This window comes from Oryctolagus cuniculus, chromosome 1 (assembly GCF_964237555.1).
Source record: "Oryctolagus cuniculus chromosome 1, mOryCun1.1, whole genome shotgun sequence".
NCBI lineage: Eukaryota > Metazoa > Chordata > Mammalia > Lagomorpha > Leporidae > Oryctolagus > Oryctolagus cuniculus.
This window is the reverse complement of record NC_091432.1, coordinates 221801740-221817128: the sequence shown is the minus strand read 5'-3', so window position 1 is coordinate 221817128 and position 15389 is coordinate 221801740. Positions and strand designations below refer to the sequence as shown.

General features: G+C 36.4%; 1 pseudogene; it reads right to left on the bottom strand.

Moving 5' to 3' along the window:
- Positions 1-13256: 13256 nt before the first annotated feature.
- On the bottom strand, positions 13257-14670 carry LOC100353470 (calbindin pseudogene; annotated as a pseudogene).
- Positions 14671-15389: the final 719 nt, after the last annotated feature.

The following is a 15389-nucleotide window of genomic DNA, read 5'->3' as shown; positions in this document are numbered from 1 at the left end:
TATTCTTTTATTATACTCCTCAGAGTATATATTTAAAAGGGATGATTGTATTAAATGTAAACTATATCTTCATGGAGTTTATGTAAAATTTAGTATATATGCTAAAGATAACCAAAGTATAAGTGTCAGGTGACATAACAAGTTGACTTGATATCACCTTGATATTTGAAATTTTGCTTAGTTATCTATGAATATACCATCACATTATTCTAAAAAAGTTTATACGGGTACTTGGCCACCCCCAGAACACAAGCTCTATACCATCACTGCTACATTTAATCCTTTCCAGCAAAGACAAATAGCAGAAATATGGAGAATAACAGAACAAGCTATATAATATGCTCTGTAATTAAAATGGACTATAATCACTAATATTAAAGGCAGTGAATCATTCTGTTAGAGCTGTGTTCAGCAAACAATGAAAAATTATGTGCCAGAAAAGCTAATGCTGGTTTCAAAATGAACAGAAATGAAGTGAAATGGAACCTCACTTGTTATTCATGAAGGTCAATTTAACGTGATTATTTTTTCCAGCATCACAGCTTTGTGATTACTGTTGTATACCTGAGTGCTATTTTATAACCTAATAAAAGTGTAAAATAACCAGCTGCTGATGATTTTGTTTAGAACGAGTCTAAATGCTCCCATAACCAGCATCAAGTTAAACATTGCGCTGGTTACAATGCAAACACATTTCAATGTATCATGTCAAAGAAAGCATGAAGAACTCAATAATTACATTTAATTTAGCAATTCCTAAGAGTAGAGACAGAAAAAATATGGATACTCTTTGGTGAAATATGACATGTAACAACCAACTATTACTCATTTAATTGTACCTCTCACAGGATATTTGTCTTTAATACAAATCCATTTTTTAATCTCAGAATGGATGCTGAAATTTGGCCTTTATTTGTCACAGGATGCAAGATGCATCACAATTCGCAGATTACTTCAAACTTTAAAAAGCTCAAATACAGAAATCTGTATAAAAGTTAACTTAAATATACCTAAACAATTTTATCACCACCACTAAGGGAGTTAGGGTTTGTACGGTAATATTTCCCTTAAATTTGGTATTACCAAATGTCTAAAAAGATTATGTCAACAATTTTTATTATTTATTATATAAAATTTATCCTATTTTGTGCTTATCTCACTTCTAATTTTACTAAAATCCCAAAGAGACAAATTAGTAAAATGGCAGAGCCTGGCTGAGGGCCTTCATTAGCTCAGCGCTAATAACTTCTTTCAGCACCGTGGATAGTGCCTGGCATCACAACTCAAGCTTATCCAAAAGCTAATTATTTTCTCTGTTATAAAACAAAGGTTCTATATCAAAGGCCCATAATGTGACACAGTACACCCTCTAGATGCACTGATTTGCAAAATAAATCAACTGTGTCAGGGAGGAATTTAAGCAGGAATTACAGCAAATTGCAATTACATTTCCAATGGTACAGTATTTAAATACATTGTCAGTTGCTCACGGCAAGATGGCATCCATGCCATCCTGAGGGTTGAGAGGAAAGGCTGAAGTCTCATATATCACAATTAAAGCATTCTTTCTTTTTTGTATTTTGTAGATCCCATTATAACTTAATTTGTAAATATTTAAATTATATCATTGGAAAAATAAAGACCTATGGATCTCTGAGACATTAAATAAATATTTAAATAATACACATGCTAATGTAAAGATACACATATTCTATATTGCATATTTTATACACACATCTATTTTAGAAAATAGTAATTTGTATATGTGTCTCCCTTGAATAACTAACACATAAAATATATATTCCTACTCACTTTCAAAAACACACACAATTCCTTCCCAGAGGTCATGGAGTCTATCCTTTAGATTACACCATGTCCCCAGAGATTTAGCTTGGGATCAGAAAGCAGACAAATGTTTACTGAACGGGAAATTACACTCAGGTGCTAACTAGCACCCCACAGAATTTCCCAGTGGACTCATGTCTACAGTATTTCACAAATAAAGTAGAACTTGAGGAAGAAAAGCAACCTTTTACTACTACTTTTCTCAAGGAAGAAGCTGAAAATGTATAGCAATACTTGTGTATTTTGGTTTCCTTGGGGTGAGCTCTTCAGAGATTTCTCTGATTTAAGCCCATATTGGAAGGATAGGTGAAAAAGAAACAAGGCGACTATAAGGACTCTGAGATAAACATCATGCAACCTAGGAAGTTATGAGTCTGAACATATAATTAAAAATATTTTTCACTCCTAACTAAATGTGTTTCAGTGATTTAAAATAATTTTTCCTTTCTCCTGTTTTATACTGGTCAAGCCATCATGGTTTTCTTTTCCTACACCATTGCTCACACACCTATTCTTTTTACTCTTTGATTTAAAGAGAAAAAATAAACTCAACAAACTGTTATCTATAATTTTATTCTGTTCCTTCTTTGAACTTGACCTATGAAACCTTTTTTCCATATTAACATCAGCTGTTTGTTTTACCCACCACATAATCTCTCCTTTTGATTTCCCTTGGTTTGTTTCCTAGGTTTTTATCTCCAAATCTTTCATTATGTGCCAGGAAGAAATCTTCCCCTTGAGTTTATTTGTTACTCCAGTCTCCTGCACATTATTGAGTTATTTTCTTTGCTGCAATCAGTCTTTAAATGCAATCCAGTAGAGATCCAGCAATGATTTTTGACAACCTGACCTTTCTTGGCTTTCTAACACTTGTTTAATTAGGTACTACGTGCAGCTGTGACTTGATCTTTACAATTTTCCTCTGGAAAAAAAGAGAGATATGTTGTTTAAAGAAGGTCAGATTTGGCAGGTTTTCTAGTTACTTCAAGAACTGACATTGGAAACTTGGAAGCTTGAGGGGCTTGGGAATATTATACTGTTTCTTTTAACATAATAAAAACAATTCTGATTTTGAAAGGGCACTTGACTTGAGGAATAAATTATGACTTGAAGAACTTATCAATTCTAGGTTTATAGCTTGAAGCTATTGCAAGTACTAAATCTGGAAGTGATAATTTTTGGTAAGTATCAAGAGAAATGATAAGCTAATCTCAAGTTCTAACAGGAAAATACATTGCAAATAAAATAGCTCAAAAGTAAAAATATCATGCTTAATAGAGTAAAAATGCACCAGAAAAGTCCTAGTTAGTGAGATGTAGGTATCAGTTTACAAAAATTAGGGGCAAGTGGCAACTGAAGGAGATACTATTAATGCTGGATCCTGGAAAACACTATAGGGAAATAATGAAGGCATAGCAGAAATAAAACTAAATAACAAATAGTGACATTGACTTCAAGTTCCTAAACTGTCCCCAATACATTGTGATTTTTATGGAGGTCAATTAACCAATCTTGTTTTAATTCTTTATTCCTACAATTGTAACTAGAATATGCATAATCAATAAACATATTTGAACGTTTCAAAATTTTCAAACATATATCTATTTTTTTGGACAGGCAGAGTTAGACAGTGAGAGAGAGACAGAGAGAAAGGTCTTCCTTCCGTTGGTTCACCCCCCAAATGGCTGCTATGGCCGGTGCGCTGTGCCGATCCAAAGCCAGGAGCCAGGTGCTTCTTCCTGGTCTCCCATGTGGGTGCAGGGAGCTTGGGCCATCCTCCACTGCCTTTCCGGGCTACAGCAGAGAGCTAGACTGGAAGAGGAGCAACCTGGATGGAATCCAGTGCCCCATCCGGGACTAGAACATGGGGTGCCGGCGCTGCAGGTAGAGGATTAGCCTAAGGAGCCATGGCGCTGGCCCAAACATATATCTATAATTCATATATATCTATTATTCATTCATAGATCCTACATCTTGGTGAGGTTCTATAATTTATCCAATGCATTATAGTAAGAAAGGGCACAATTATGACTTAAACCCTGGTCTACTAATCATAATTCCTATGTTCTCTTTCTGTTATTAGACAATTCTGCTCAATAATGAATTTTTACAGATGCTATATATTTACTTGAAATTTAATATTATATCACTCCTGCCAAGCAGGATCAATATTTTTAAATCAGACCCACATTAATATCCGCCTATAATTGTATGGTATCACTTCTCTCTGTTTGCATGTCCATTGTTTTTTACTTTGCTGAATAACATACATCTGAAAATATTTTTTAAAAAACCATTCTGTTATGTTTCTCAGAGTAGAATAACTCCATATCATGCCTCAAAAAGTGCTGATGATCTAGGAGAACCAATTCATTTTGGCTTAATTCAATTCAGTAAGTATTTTTATTGCATGCTTATCTTTTAATCAATGCAATGATAGAGTTATGACAGATGCAGAACAATGAGTTGATTTCTGTCTTACAGGAATGTAATATTTCATTTAAATAACATGATACTGACTTATGCCACATCTCAATAAAACTATAAGATCGTTACTGATTATGTTCCAAGAGGAATAATCCTGCCATGCAATTTTAAAGCAGATAGAATGCAATAGTAGATGAATTTGTCATGGAACAATATATGAAAAAGCTGAAGTTCAATATGTGATTTCAATGATAAATATAATATGACTAGATAGATGTATGAAAAAAGTAATTTTTGTTTGCATTAAAAATTCTAAAGAGGGACTTTCATGTACTCAAAGAGTACAGCCAGAAAACATCACTATGTCTGTACAGGAAATGAATTTGGAAAGGTGGGGACAGAAAGATTCGATGTGCAGACACATGTTGTGTTGCAGTGGCTTAAGCTGTCACTTAGGACACAAATATTACATATTAGAGTGACAGCTGGAGTCCAGCTACTCCACTTCTGATCCAGCTCACTGCTAATTCATCTGGGAAACAGTGAATTGTCGCTCCCCCTCTTCGTGGAGGAGCAACACTAAACCCTGCCTAGGCTTCATATCCGAGTCACGGCACCAGTATGTCGCTCCCCCTCTTCGTGGAGGAACGACACTAAGCCCTGCCTAGGCTTCATATCCGAGTCACGGCACCATTATGTCGCTCCCCGTCTTCGTGGAGGAGCAACACAGGACCCTGCGCTGTTCTCTCGTCTGCTCGGCCCTCCCCGGGTTTGCTGCTGGTTCTTCCCGGGTTGGCTACTATCCCTTCCACCTCCGTGGAAGGGTAGTTCCCCCTGGCCACATTCCCCACTTCCGCAGGGGAGCGGCACACCGCCGGCCGGCTCTCTCGGGGGCTGCACGGGTTCCCTTAGATGTTCCCCATAGATGTTCCCGGTGCATGCCGTCTCTCTCCTCCTTTATAGTCCTCCTCCGCCAATCCTAACTCGGCTGCCCACACGCCGAGTACGCTGCTCTCCAATCAGGAGCAAGTCCTACAGTTTATTGGTTGAACTGGAGGCAGCTGGGTAGAAGCTGTTTTCTCCTCTCCCAGCGCCATATTGTAGGAGAGCAGATGCATAGAATAAGTCTTAATTCCAGTAACTTAGTCTAGTCCGAGCTGCTCCCCACAGAGGAGAGCAGATGCATAGAATAAGTCTTAATTCCAGTAACTCAGTCCAGTCCGGATTGCTCCCCACAGTGAATGATGACTCAAATACATGAGTTCTTGCCACCCACCTGGGAGACTTTATGGACTTCAGGAGCCTGACTCTTGCTAAGCCCCTACTGTTGTGGCCATTTGGGGAGTAAACCAGCTAATATACAATCAATGTATCTCTCTCTCTCTCTCTCTCTGTCTTTCAAATAAATAAAACTTTTTAAAAGGGATTTAGTCTGTTTTGCAACTATTCATTAAAAATAGCACCTTGGTCACAAATATTGAAATATGAAAGGAAGCACGTATGTAATCTTTATTAAAAAGCATTTTATTTCATTTTAGGATAACAGAATTTGAAAATTACATATATATCTTAAATAATTTTCTGATTAATTAATTATAGCATGATATATTTCTCAATTGAATATTATAATAGTGTGTAAAAGAGTAAATAATGTTCCTTTGTAGAAACCAATGGCCAACTACAGTATATATTGTTAATTATTATGGCTAAAAGTGATTCCATGAACAATATTTGAAGTGTGCTAATTTCTTCATATCTAAGAGGGAAACACACCACAAACATGCAAGCACATGGGCATTCATGTATATAAACATACACATCATTACTTATCGGGTCAAGAAGGAAATAAAGTGGAGGAATGATGGGAGAAGAAAATAATACTTTTTAAATAACAGAATATTTGTTTAGTTTGGGGTCATGCAGTTCACAAATAAAAACAAAAATTTACTTAATGATCTTTTTTCCAATTTTGTTATTTATGGACGGTGAACAAATTTAATGTATTTCATATATACAAATTTAAGATAATGATATTTCCCACCCTCCCTCCTCTTGCCTTTGTTATTCTTCCTTTTATTTTTTACAATGACATACTTTAATTTATAGTCAAACTTACCTTCCACTAAGTAAGAATCCAACAATTAATAAGAGAAAAAAAATAAAATACTGTTCTTCAATAGTAGAGACATATGACCAATAACAAAGATAACAAAAACCTAAACACAAAAATAAGATTGCATCCAACTGAAAGGCTGATGGAACAATCAAGAAAGTAAAAATGCAACCTGGGGAAGGGAATAAAATATCTAAAAACTGTGTTATCTGATTAGAGGTTAATATACAAAGTATGTAAAGATTTCATGCAACAATACCTAAACAAATAAATAGACTCTTTTAAAATGGGCATTAGATCTGAATGCAAATTTCTGAAAAGAAGAAACACAAGTGCAAAATGTGCCCAACAACATGAATCATCAGGGAAACTCAAATCAAAAAAACCTTACAATATCACCTTGCATCTTCAAGGTGGCTATTATCAAAAATACAAGTGGTAACTAGAGGATCTGGAAAAAAGGGTATACTTGCACAATGCCGATAAGAAAATAAACTAGTATAGACATTATGGAACATAATATAAATAATCCTCAAACATTAAAAAATATACTTCTAAATGACCAAAGAATCCACTGCTGATTCACATAAAAAGAAATGAGCATTGGTATGCTGAATTGTTATCTGTAATCCCACACCCTTTGCAGTACTAGTCCTTATAACTAAAACATGGAATCCACCTAATCAATCATCAAAGGATAGGTGGATGAATACATTGTGAGATACACCCACATAAACACAATATAACCTTTAAAATTAAGAGATTTCTATCATTCCTGATAACATGGAAGACACTGGGGGTATTATGTAAGGAAAAAATGCCAGACACAAAATTATACTGCATGAGCTCATATATAGGTTGCATTTAAATGCTCAAACTCATGGTAGCAAAATCTAGAAAGGTGGCTGCCAGGGGATGTTGATCAAAAGGTATGCAGTTTCAGTTATGTAAGATTAATGAGTTCTGGAGGTACAATGTATGGCATGGTGACTATAATTAAGAATACTATATTATATATTTATAATTTGATAAAGGATAAACTTAAAAATTCTTACCACAAACATAATGAAAGAAAAAGAATGTGGCTGCTGTCTGAGTGATGGATACTATAATTACCCTGATTGTGCTAATCATTTCATAATATATACATATGTCAAAGTATCAAATTGCATACTTCAAATACATACAACTCCTATTTATCAATTATACATCAGTAAAGATTAAAAAGACACAAGAATTTTGAAAGGAAATAAATGGAATCATACTTTAAAAAATCCAGTTAGTGCCATTGTAACAGAAAAATGAAGATAATTTTAATGATGTTAAAACTAAGAATTTTTATAAGTTGTATATCTGATGATATATATAATGAAGGCTGAAAAAACCTATAAAGCAATCATAAACCAAATTTCATACTATTATTAGCATTAACATTGACTATATATTTTTGAATATTATCATACACACAAATAATTAATAATTATTTTTATAATTAAGCAAGATTGTCAACACAAAAGGTACATGAAAGAATTTTATAATAAAAGAAGTTATACCCCATAACTTCTTTATCCAGTCTTCTGTTAATGGGCATTTAGGTTGATTCCATGCCTTAGCTGTTGTGAATTGAGCTGCAATAAACACTGAGGTGCAGATAGCTCTTTTATTTGCCAATTTAATTTCCCTTGGGTAGATTCCAAGGAGTGGGATGGCTGGGTCATGTGATTGGGCTATATTCAGGTTTCTGAGGAATCTCCAAACTGTCTTCCTTAGTGGCTTTACCACTTTGCATACCCACCAAAAATAGATTAGTGTGCACTTTTCCCCACATCCTCGCCAGCATCTGTTAGTTGATTTCTGTATGTAAGCCGCTATAACTAGGATGAGGTGAAACCTCATTGTGGTTTTGATTTGCATTTCCCTGATGGCTAGTTGTGGTGGAATGAAGAGGTGAAATGTGGTGGAATGAGGAGGTGAAAAGGGCATGCCAAGATGGCCACTGAGGTGAGAAGGTCATGCCAAGATGGCCACTGACAACAGAAACTGTCTGGCAACAGGCCGTGATTGGACGGCTTCAGAAACCACATGACAACAGAGGAAACCACGTGACAACAGAGCCTGACTGACAGCAGGCTGTGATTGGATGGTTTCAGAAACTGCCTGGCAATAGAGCCTGACTGGCAACAGGCTGTGATTGGATGGCTTTTGAAACTGCCTGGCAGCAGGCTGTGATTGGTTACGGCATAGACCGCCCCTTGACCAGATTGGCTGCCTTGGCTATATAAGCAGCTGTAGCAACTGAAATAAACGAATCTGCAGGCTGCTCACCTCAGGCCTGCTTTCACCCGACTCCCGGGGTGTGTGGTGACTCCGTGCCTCTTGCCCCCACCATGCACCTCTTCTCAGAACAAATCCTCTCAGAAGAAATCAGCCTCAACAGCTAGTGATCCTGAACATTTTTTCATGTGTCTATTGGCCATTTGGATTTTCTCTTTTGAAAAATGTCTATTTAGGTCCTTGGTCCATCTCTTAAGTGAAACTTTGATTTTAGCCTACTGGTATTCTGGGAAAAGAACCCAGATACAATGTGCCAGACTAAAAATGAGACTTCCATTTAAATATTATTACTAACTTGTTATCTATCTCGTATGATATACCATGCTCCAAACTTGGATAGTCTACTATCTGCTTATCTTCCATTTATTTTCTCTATGTACCTTTATTTACAGTGACACACTGTATCCTGACTTTGATATTCAGTGGAAAGTTGACTGGTCTCCCCTTCATACAAACTTACTCCTATGAAGTGTGATTGACACATTTGCTACAGGAAGTGTTTGAGGCAAAATAACATATTTCATTCCAGAAAGGCTAATAATTTGAGGTGAATAACCCAAGGATTGGGGATATCAATTAAAACACTTAACCTGTATATAGATATAATATATCCCAATTCCTGGTGACATATGGGGGCAGAGATTAGTAAAAGAGTGAAGGTTGTAGAACTCTGACATTAGTTGCTCAGAAAGTTGGTGATACAAAAATGGAAAAATTAGAAGGGGCAGAGTTGTTGGGTGAGTAAAATGATTTGACACATATGAAAATTCATCACAGAGTGCATTGCAGATGGTGTGTGGGAATATGGACAGAAACTAAAATGTAATATAATATGTAGTAGTCATTTTAATAAAATTAATAAGCATGGAAATGGATGGATATATGAAGACTGGGAAATACAACAGAAATCTTCCTATAATGTACTGGGTGATTGCAGGGGTGAATTTGCCCTGGCTTGTGCAGGCCTGTATCAGTGGATTTTACACATTGCTTCCTAACACTGTGTTCACCCATTTATTGCCTTGTTAGCTTAAACTAGGTCATATTGAGATTATTTGAGCTATGAATATCAGCAAATAACACAAATTAAGGATCCTTCCACCACCTACAGTACCAAAAAGTTAGCTTTTATACTAGCACAGTACTGAATACAGGTGACAGGAATTTTAAAAGTCAGCCCTAGAACAATTGTTTTTAAAAATATCTATGATAGGTGATTATAACAGAAGAAACCATTATAAAAGCTATGCATATCCACTATGAAAATGATTCAGCATGTCCAAAAAACTGAATGAAATTGGTGGCTGAGAATCTGTCATTAATATAAGAGAGAACTTTCTAGAAAGTACTGATGAAATGGGAAGAAACTGAGTGAAGATTATGTGCTGAGAAAACGGGTCATAACTATAATGCTATTATTTCACAAAATGACTTGGTACATTATCTGCTAGGAGACAATCAGGAGGAGTGAGTTCCTTATGCTCTCAATGTGTCTCCGTGTCTCATTGATAAAATCAGAGGTTTGAACTAAATTTTCTGTAAAACATATTCCAGGTGTATTAGTCAACAACTGATGCTCCAAGGTTTCCAATGAAATCAGTTAAAACAAAAGAAATAAAACTTCAGCATTGTCACACCTACCTTAGTTTCTTTAGACCACACTTTAATAATTGCATCCTTTCTCCCATGAACTCTATATCTGGTGCCATCTCTTCTACGAATTAAATACATGCATCATCTCACATTTTGGTACAGGTATTATTTAAGAAAAGAATGAGACAGACAGTCAACTGAGGTTGATTAATGTGCTGTGTCAGGGTTGAGGGTATGTATTAAGCAAAGCTACCCCTCCTGTTTTTCCCGTAAGCTTAAAGTATTCAGTCAGTGCCAGCAAGATAAATGCAGTGATTCCTTGTCATTAAAAAATGGATTTTTTCACACTGAATATTTGAATATCCTTAAAGTTATTTTTTATCAAATATTCATCCAGAAAAGGCTTAACTTCCTTTTCTCTCCTAGGGTTTTCATGGATAACATGTGAATATGCAATCTACTTTGAAACTTTTGCATGGGTTTTCCTTTAGTGTCTGCATTTGACAACTTGCTCTGCCACTATCTTTTACAATAGAGAGTTGTCTCAAAGATTTAGGAAGCCTTATGTGATACCTGTGGCTGAAACTGCACAGGAGATTGGGAAAATCAAATGAAATAAAACTTTAGAATTCATGGAGGGATAATATAAACTTTAGGCAAATCTGAGTCCTCAAGGTGGGTTAAACATACTTGAAGGCTGCTTCCAACACTGGTAGGTAGTGAAGGAAGATTTATTAACTATAGATGACTCCCAGTTTGCTGACTTCATCTGTGGTGGAATGAGAAGGCCATGCCAAGATGGGCACTGGCAAGTGAGTGTCAGTTAGGAGTGCTTAGGAAACCCCCTGGGAAACCACCTGGAAACAGAGCCCGCCTGGAAACATGCTGTGATTGGATGGCTTTGGAAATCACCTGGCAACATAGCCTTCCTGGTAACAGGCTGTGATTGGTTAGGGCATAAACCACCCCTTGACCGGATTGGCTGCCTTGGTTATTTAAGCTGCTTTACCAATTGAAATAAATGAGTCTGCGGGCTTCTCACCTCTGGCCCGCTTTCATCAGACTCCCGGAGTCTGTGTGGTGACTCCATGCCTCTTGCCCCCACCATGCTCCTCCTCTCAACATAAATCCACAGCAATATTCATTCTTCGATGAAACCATTGCCAAAGTAAGGAGAGAATGGTAAGAGGAAGGATCTTCACAAAGTTCATGGAAAAATGTGTATTTCTAAAATTTTTAATGTGAACAAATTTCGATATATAATATATATGTATTTGGAAACATAGTACTACTTCCCACCCTACTCTCCCTTCCACCCATGCTCCCACCCTCCCTCCTCCTTCCTTTCCATTCCTTTCTTTAATTTTTACAATGATCTGCTCTCAGAATATTTTATCCTCAAGTTTAACACTGCATTAAGTAAAGAAGACAACAAATACTAAGAAAAATAAAACACTGTTTCTAAACAGTAGAGACAAGGGCTGTAAACAATCATCAAATCTGAAAATGTCACTTATATACGCTAACTTTTTTTGGTACTCTATTATTTACTACAGATCATGGAAAATATATGGAATTTGCCTTTTTGGGAATTGCAAATTTCACTAAATATAATGGTGTCCAGTTGCATCCATTTTGTTGCAAAAGCCAGGATTTCACTCAGTTTTATGGCTGAGTAGTATTCCATACTATAAAATATATATCACAATTTCTTTATCCAGTCATCAATTGATGGACATCTGGGTTGATTCTATGTCTATTGTGAATTGAGTTGCAACAAACATGGGGTTACAGATAACTTCCATATACTGATTTCATTTTATTCGGGTAAATTCCCAGGGATGAGGTTGCCTGAACATATGGTAGATCTATTTTCTGCCTTCTAATGTATATCCATATTGTCAGCCACAATGGCTATACTAGTTTGCATTCCCACCAACAGTGGGTTATATTACCTTTTTTGTTGATTGTTTATGTGAGATTTTTTCCATTTTTTGTGTCTTCTACTTCTCACTTTAATGTTTTGTAATTTTCATCATAGAAATCTTTCACCTCCTTAATTAAAATTATTCCAAGGTATTTAATTTTTTGTGTAGCTATTGTGAATGGGATTGAACTTAGAAGTTCTTTCTCAGAAATGGCATTTTCTGTGTATACAAAGACTATTGAGGTTTGTGTGTTAATTTTATATCCTGCCACTTTACCAAATTTCTTTTGGTTTTCCTGTATATAGAAGCATGTCATCTGCAAGCAGGGATAATTTGACTTTCCCCTTTCCAATGTTAATCTCTTTGATATTTTTTTCTTGCCTTATGGCCCTGGCTAAAACTTCCAGGATTATATTGAATACCAATGGTAAAAATGGAATTCTTGTTTGGTTCTGGATTTTAGTGGAAATGCTTCCAACTTTTCCTTATTTTTTTTCTCAGTATATTAAATTTAATCAGATTACACAGAATATGACATGAAACAGCAGTTTACTCGAATAAGTATAATCTGCAGCATGTGAAAACAGTTTAGAAAGTGTACTAAGGTCATACTCTCTGATGTTAGGTTTGTGGAAATAAAGACATAGAATCAGACAGATTTATGTGTCATCTGGTGCTGTCTTCTCTTATTACGAACTCAATTTGAACCAATAGTTTAATATGGATTCAAGCAATAGACAGTTGTTGATAATAAACTAAATCTTCTATTGTGTGACTGTAACCACATAAAGCCACAATTAACTTTTTTTTTTTTTGACAGGCAGAGTGGATAGTGAGAGAGAAAGACACAGAGAAAGGTCTTCCTTTTGCCATTGGTTCACCTTTCAATGGCCACCACGGCTGGCGCGCTGCAGCCGGCATACCGCGCTGATCCGAAGGCAGGAGCCAGGTGCTTCTCCGGTCTCCCCACAATTAACTTCTATTTCTTGAGATTTTGGTGAATATTTTAGATGTAAAAGCACATTCTTTCTAACAGTTGAAAATATAACTTTGAAATACATTTGTGGGACAGTCTTATGATTATTTAAAATAAGAATGCTTTTCATATATAACTTTCTTACTCATTAGCAAATGTCCATTTACACATCAAAGATTAGAATTTCAGTGATTAATTCTGGTGGAATTCTTAGGGAAATCATAGTGCCCAACTGTATTTATGAAAGCAGAAATATGGTAGGTTACTTTTGTTTTAGTTGGGTGTACTGACTGGCCTAAGCATAGACTTTCTCTTTTTCAGTCATATAGTTACAAAAACTGTACATTACAAACAGTATAGAAACAAGCTGAAAAGAATGTGCCACATATCCTGGATAATTATCTATATGCAGTTAAATTTACAGATATAAAAGAAAATACAGCCTACTCCCTTATAATGCACAGTTATTTTTTAGATACAACGTGTCACTAGCAAGTAGCCACCAACTCTAGTTGTATCCAGCACAAAGAATAAGAGCAAGATCTGTTCCGTAGAGCTTCCCTCAATCCGACAAAGCCATTATGCTCTTCTTGTATGTTGGAATATTATTAATATCCAGTTCCTGTTTATTCTTCTCACACAGATCCTTCAGTAAGGCATCCAGTTCATTTTCATCTATGTACCCGTTACCATCCTGATCTTATAACTCAAAGCCTTATTGAACTCTTTCCCACACATTTTGATTCCCTGAAAGTTAAGAAGAAAATTCTCTTGCACTGGTGATAACCTGGCCATCTCAGTTAATTCCAGCTTCCCATGATTATTTGAATCAAATAGTTTCAGCATTAGGTCTGTATACTCAGCTAATTTTGTGTCATCTACCGTCTTGTTTGCTTTTTCCAGCAGATCCTTTAGAAAGTTCTTAAGTTCCTCAGTTTCTATGAAGCCACTGTGTTCAGTATCACATTTTCTCCATGTCTTCATGAATTCCTCACAGGACTTCAGCTGCTGGCACCGGAAGAGCAGCAAGAAATTCTCTTCTGTGGGTAATACATGGGCCAACTCTACAATTCCTTTTTTTCCATCATCTCTCTGCCCATACTGATCCACAAAAGTTTTCATCTCAGGTGATAATTCCAACCCAGCCTTCTTTCGCACCTGCTGGAGCTCCTGGATCAAGTTCTGCAGCTCCATTCCCTCCAGGTAACCACTTCCATCAGCGTCCTAATGAAGCCAGATCTCGAAAAACTGTGAGGCTGTGATCAGGGATGATTGCAGGTGGGATTCTGCAATCGTTCAGCAGGGAGTGTGTCTGCGGGTATGGATGAGTGGGTGTGAATGTGTCTGAGAGAGAGTCGGGTGAGCGGGGACCTCAGTGAGTGCGAATCCAAGCTGCAGGGGAAGACCTGAGCACGGGGGCTGCGGGCGCTGTCCTCGGTGCTGCTCGGCTCGCGCGTTCCGCCTGAGTTCTCTCCAACTTTTCCTTATTTGATATGATTCTAGTTGTGGGTTTTTTCATAAATTGCTTGATTGTGTTAAGGAATTTTCATTCCATACCCTCTTAGTTTAAATATTTTTTAACCATGACAGGAAGTTGTATTATATCAAATGCTTCCTCTGCATCTACCTAGACAATCATATGGTTTTATTCTTCAGTTTATTAATGTGATGTATCACATTTATTGATTTTCATACATTGAACCATCCTTGCACAACAGGGATGAATCCCCATTTGGTCCTGGTGAATGATATTTTAATTCTGTTGTTGAATTAAATTAGCTGGTGTTTTGTTCTCCACCTTGGCAGTTTGAGCCCCAAAACCTGTGAAATGTTGAGTGGGTGAGGGCAACTCACACTGCTGGATGCATGCCCAGGCCACTGTTAACCCTCCTAGACAGACTCAAAGTCAGTGGGGAACTTTTAGGAATTCCTAAGACACATGTATTTGGTCCTTTGATAGTATCTCATAAACCTTGAACATTGTTGTTAATTCTAATTTCTTCTGTTTTTTTTTTTTTTTTTCTGATTGGGGAATTTCAAAAATTTGTCTCCTAGCTATGATATACCTTCTTCTACCTCACCAAGTGTGTTATTAAGGCTTTCCAGTGTATTTTTATTTGACATATTGAATTTTTCATTTTTAACATTTCAGTTTGATTTCTTTCAAAATCTC